General features: G+C 40.8%; 1 pseudogene across 1 annotated transcript; it reads right to left on the bottom strand.

The window, feature by feature from the left end:
* Window positions 1-994: 994 nt before the first annotated feature.
* LOC308658360 (coiled-coil domain-containing protein 43-like) lies at window positions 995-1,664 on the bottom strand (annotated as a pseudogene). The gene has a single exon. The product of its transcript is annotated as a coiled-coil domain-containing protein 43-like (transcript).
* Between the last annotated feature and the right edge of the window lie 4,561 nt (window positions 1,665-6,225).

Below are 6,225 nucleotides of genomic sequence, written 5' to 3' on the forward strand. Positions count from 1 at the left end.
GATTTCACTGTGTGTCTTTTCTTTAAAAGGGCAATTCCTCCAGTTTTTCTAAATCAGAAATACCAGGTCTTAATACTCATGTTTTAGGGAAAATTTGTATTAAAATTTCTACTGGCACTCAAGAAAATTCATGATGATAAAAAAATGAATGTAGTTTAACAATGATATTTTGCACTCAATATTGACACATTCTTCTTAATGTCACAGCCTAAATTGAGGAAAATATGTAACTATCTTTAACTAAAAAGATACTATTTTCTCTTATCAGTTGAAACTTTCTTTAAAAAAGATCTCAGATCTTGGAACCACTCCAAATAATTTCTTCACACTTTCCTCGTTTGCTGTCATGTAACACAAAATCTGCATCCAGGTAGGTTTTTTTTGGGGGGGGGACTGGTCTTGATATGTTGCCCAAGCTAGCCTCAAATTTGTGATCCTTCTGCCTCAGTCTCCTTAGAGGGCTGGGATTAAAGGTGTGCACCACCCCACCTGGCTTCCTTATTCGCTTTATACATCAGCCATAAACTATACTACATTTAAGAATAAATATTTCCTCTGAAGCAATTTGTACTTGCACTTTTCAATCTCAGAGGAATGGTCATGTTTCTTCTCCCAAATGAAAAGTGTAACTGTTAGCTTTCTGAATCCTGCTATTCATCCAAGGAAAACTTTATCCAAGGTGAGAGAAGGTATTTTATATAAAAGGTGCCAAAAGGAGCACAGGACTTCAGTATTAAAATATAAAGATTGCCCCAATTGCAGCTCTTTGGCACAGACATCAACTATAATCATCTGATCACCCACATCACCAAAACATGACACACTTTGTAATGAGAAGCGGTTGTGATTTTCCTTTTGACTATGTAAACAAAAGGGGAAATGCCTTGGGACATCACTATGCATTGTTCTCTCATTTCTCCTAAATACACATATGCACAACCAGTTTTCCGATCTGTCAAGTTCTTGAAGCAGGGGAAGAACCCAACAGCCCAGGTCATCGCTTTCGCTCCCCTCTCTGTGTCCTTTTCTCTGCTCTCCTGCTTGGCTAGTTTGTCTCTTTCCCGCTGCAGCTTGTCCTGTTCCTTCTTCCTTTGGGACTCATCTCGAAGTGAAGCTCTCTCCAATTTCCGAGCATGGAGGACGTCTTCTACATTGGTGTTTCGAAACAGAGATTTCTGGGAACCGGTGTTCATCATGGTGGCACCTGAATCATCCTCTCACCTGCTTCATCCTCTTCACCTGTGACCTCAGCACGCTGGGCCAGCAGGGCCGCTTTCCTCTGTTTTTCCTCTTGTGACTCCATCCTGGGCTTCACCACAAACCGTGCCTGCTTCTCAATGAGGGTGACAGTGCCCCATACCTCATCTTCTTTTTTCACTTTGGTGACAACTTACTGAGTTTCAGACCATCTTTCCACAACTTCCTTGCAGATATTAAGGAGGAAATCTTCTTCCAGAAAAGCAGACAGGATACCCTGCCGAGCGTCCAACATCTCTTCTTCCTCCTCCTCCCAAAGGACATCAAAGATGTAGGGACCCTAAACGGCTTGGTCCACTCCCAGCGCCTCCAATGGTCCACCCAGCCAGGATCCAAAACCCCCATCCCCGCGATCACTTTTACTGGAGGCTGCTGCGTTCAACTTCGCAGGGAGCCACCATCTTGGAATCAGGCTTAGCCATATCAGTCTTGAGAGAAAAGATTCTTACAAAGTAAGCCAAGATACTCATTGGTTCTCTGGCATGTGTTGCTCCAAAAGTTCACAACACTGAGCCTTGAATTTTTTTTTTTCTTTTAAGTTCTGAAGTGCAGATAGACGCCTGTGACCCTCAGCATAGCTTTCATATTTCTTTTTTTTTAAATATTTTTTTAGTTGTTGATAGACCTTTATTTTATTTATTTATATGTGGTGCTGAGAATCGAACCCAGTGCCTCAAACATGCCAGGAAAGTGCGTTACCGCAGAGCCCCAGCCCCAACTTTCATACTTCCTGTGCTTCTCATACTGTAGTGTGATAAATAACTAAATAAACTAAATAAATAACTAAATAAATAACTAAAATAACTTCTTCAACAGGCACTTTCTCCATATGCATATAGGCATTAGTTTAAGGAACTATTTTGACACTGCAAGATATGAATTAGAAACTTTCCATTCTTGAATGGCAACTGGATCTTCACTAGCCCCTAACCCAACCTGTTCAGATAACCATCCTGGGTGAGTCAAGTTGCCATGACCAGAGTTCAACAGCAAATAACAAGAGTCATTTAAACTAAAGCAGGAAGAGATTAAATGGTAGAGATAATTAGGTGCTTATAAAATTGTGAAGGCTGAAGAAGCAGGCTCTAGGCTGAGCTTCCAAGAAGGACTACCAAAATGGTACTGCAGAACTGGCCCACTAAGTGAGCTGTGCCTCTTCCATATCCAGGAACCATTGGAAATAGTAGTGCCATCACAACTGCTGGTTTTAGAACCCTCCCACCGCCAACTTCTGTCATGATGTGGACCAGGAGGATGGTGGCTCCCTGCCTCTCAACACCCATAGAGCCAGACACGGTCCTAAGCTGGTATACAAACACCTCCATGGCATGGTATACCAGAAGTGAAAGAAGTGGAACTTTGGCCTCACTCAGTACCCTTGAACTTTCCCAGATCTCATGCAGATATGGCTGTTCAGCTAAGCTTTGTGACTAGCTGAATTATAAAGAATCAGGGAAATGTAGCCTTTCAGTTTATCCTCTATTTCTGAAACACAGGTATATTTGGGAACCAGTAGCATCAGCATAATCTGTAAGGAAATAGAGATTTGCAAAACCTTTTACACAGAGGGTTAAGATACACACAATATACTCAGCATAGTGTGGGTAAGATAGGGTGGGAAAGTTCAATGTGGTAAGTGGTAATATACTCAGGTAAGTTCAACTCAAGTGAATTGTTTTTTGTTTTTTTTTTTTTTCCCTTTTGGTACCGGGGATTGAACTCAGGAACACTCAACCACTGAACCATATCCCCAGCCCTATTTTACATTTTATTTAGAGACAGGGCCTCACGGTCTCACTGAATTGTTTAGTGCCTTGTCACTGCTGAGGTTGGCTTTGAACTCTCGATCCTCCTGCCTCAGCCTTCTATGCCGATGTGATTACAGGCATGCTCCCCTGCACCCGGCCTGTTATTGTTTTTGATTGAGTCTGTTTTTCCTGCCTTAAGAGTAAAATTTGTACATTATTAGAGATATTTTGTGGTATTATCTTTCTATAGTAAAGCCCTTTTGACTTCACTATAATGAATTAATATTTTTAAAGCACTTAAAATAGTTCCAAGCACATAATAAACACAGTTTGCATATTCACCTTTATTTAGTATTTTTTAAATGGACATACTTCCCCACTTTGGATGGAATCCAAGAAGGACCTATTTTATACTAAATCTTGTTCTTCAGTGAAAAACACTAGAGTTGATTTTAGTATTAGGATGAAGATCCTAATCTCATTATTGCTGTAGTTAATATATTACAGGGAAGAGCAATTGGTGCTGAGCATTTGGTCTAATCACTTGTAATTAAACCTAAACATTACAAATAAAAATAGCCCTGCTGTTTTAGAGGCTTCCTTTTGCATCTTACACCTACTTTCACACTTACCTGTCGTTCTGCTTAACAAGATTAGCTATTGCTTTTCCAGAAAAATCCAGGAATGATTGAAAGAGAACTACACAACTATTTATCACATACACATTTATATTTTGAACAATTTTAAGCACAACCTAGATGTAAGTTTGTAAAAAGAGCTCGAAGACAGCAAGAGAGAAGAGTCACATTGGCAGAGAATAACACCTAGGAGTCAGAGAGGATGAAGTGGAGCCAGATCTGGGGCCCGAGCCCTGGGGAGTCAGCACTGGAGAGCTGTACAGAAAGCTGCCATTTCAGGCTTGCAGTGTGCAGGCCTAGGATTCCCAGTGGGAACCCCTGAGTCTGATGTGAAGACCCTACCTGGGTCTTCATAGCTCAGAGCTTCTTTCTTTTTCTTGTTTTTCAAAAATGGTTGGGTTGATTAATCTGTTTTGAGGTCTTTTGGACTACATGCTTCCTCAGATTCTCCTCTGCTATGACTGGCCCAAGGGAATGGGCACTGTGCAGACCTCCCGGGCTCTGAGACAGCAATTTTATCTCTGCAGTCCTCTAAAGGTACATTTTACAACTCTGCCTTTCAGCTTTTGAATGGGAGGAGGAAGTGATCATTTTTTAACAAGGGTTGCACTAGACCTCAAGCTTGACACCTTTGTTAGGTCTAACCACTTCAGAAGAAAACAGGATGGTGAAGGAGGAGGCACATCAATAGAAACTACCATTGGCAGAGCTTGTGTCCTGAATCAACAGACTCTGCTATCTATAAACCATCTGTTACCTCCAAGAGCATTTATTGTAAAGTAAATTCTTCAGTAATGAGGAAAAACTATAATGATTTATGGCCCAGCAAGGATTCATCCATTCTCTCAGAGCTGACAGGACTCCGTCCAGTGTGGTCAGTGAGAGTGGCAGATGACTGCCTTACAGAGAAGATAACCAATCATCCCCGTTTTCTAAGACACTCTTGGTTTATGCATTACCTCTTCATTCATCCAGTTAATAACCCCATTCATTCTCAAACCTTTCCATATTTGGAGGGTCAATTAATGGCCAACTTATGTATAAACAAATAAGAACCAGGAAAAAAAAAGGAGGAAATGTAGCATTTACTCTCATCCAGTACAGTTTCTGTAGCCCTGACAAATTATGAATTCTGCTCACTGAATCAGGATCTTAATTGGATCTTCAGTGATGATGTTCAGGGTGCGATGGGGTAGGAGGCATTCCTTCTCAGCAGCCTGTACCTCCCTGAGTACCCTCCCTGCAGTCTTCCCCTAAAGCTAAACAAGACAAGGCTATTAGCATCACTTTTTTTTTCTTTCTTGGTATCAGTGCATAGCAAATGATGCCCCCAAGAAGCAGTCTGTGTCTGGACTTCTCCTGCTCTCTGTCTTCTGCTTTCCTTTTTTTTTTTTTTTTACCCAAGGCCATAGAAACCTTTTCCCCAACTCCAGCCATGAAGTCTAAAGATATTACTCTAATCTCCTCCCCACTGTTGCTGCCTTTCTTGTAAGAGTTGGCCATAGAGAAATTCTGACCCACCTTGTGTGGTAGTAGGTCATGGAACCCTTATTCCTGAAGAGGTCCTCGCTGTCCCCGGGAGAAAGAAAAATGTGACTCAAGACACCAAGAAGACTATGAACAGACGGGTCTTGCTAGTTTCCCTTCTCGGTTTATCAGTCTTAGATCATACCCCTCCCTTTTTTTAGATTTTTAGATTTTTTTTATTAGAGTATTATAATTACATATACTATTTGGGTTCCTTCTGACAAAATTATAATACAAGGATTTGATTTCAATCTCCATTCCTTTCTTTTCCTCCCTTCCTCCCTCCCCCTCTTCTACTCTACTTATCTCCCTTTCACTCCTTTATTATTTATTTTTGATTGGTACTTTTTACATTTGTAAAGGAGAAGTTCCCATTGGTACATTGTTATGTGTATATGACATGATTCTGTTAGATTCATTTTATTTCTCTTTCCCTTCCTCCTTCCCTCTCTCTTTCTCCTACTTCTACTCCACTGATCTTTCTTTTTTATTTATTTTTTTTTAAAGGAGAGAGAGGGAGAGAGAGAGAGTTTTTAATATTTATTTTTTAGTTCTCGGCGGACACAACATCTTTGTTTGTATGTGGTGCTGAGGATCGAACCCGGGCCGCACGCATGCCAGGCGAGCGCACTACCGCTTGAGCCACATCCCCAGCCCCTCCACTGATCTTTCTTTTTTTTTTTTTTTTATAATATTTTATTGTTGGTTGTTCAAAACATTACGTAGTTCTTAATATACCATATTTCACAGATTGATTCAAGTGGGTTATGAACTCCCATTTTTTACCCCGTATACAGATTGCTGTGTCACATCAGTTACATTTCCATTGATTTATAAATTGCCTTTCTAGTGACTGATGTATTCTGCTGTCTATCCCATTCTCCACTATCCCCCCTCCCCTCCCCTCCCCTCCCCTCCCCTTCTCTCTCTCCACCCCCTCTACTAAAAATCGTTTCTTCCACTTATATAATTTTTATCCTACTCCTCCTTTCCTCTTATATGTAATTGTGTATAACCCTGAGGCTCACCTTCCAATTCCATGCAATTTCCCTTAA

The sequence above is a fragment of the Spermophilus citellus genome (assembly GCF_964194105.1).
Source record: "Spermophilus citellus genome assembly, chromosome: 10".
Lineage (NCBI taxonomy): Eukaryota > Metazoa > Chordata > Mammalia > Rodentia > Sciuridae > Spermophilus > Spermophilus citellus.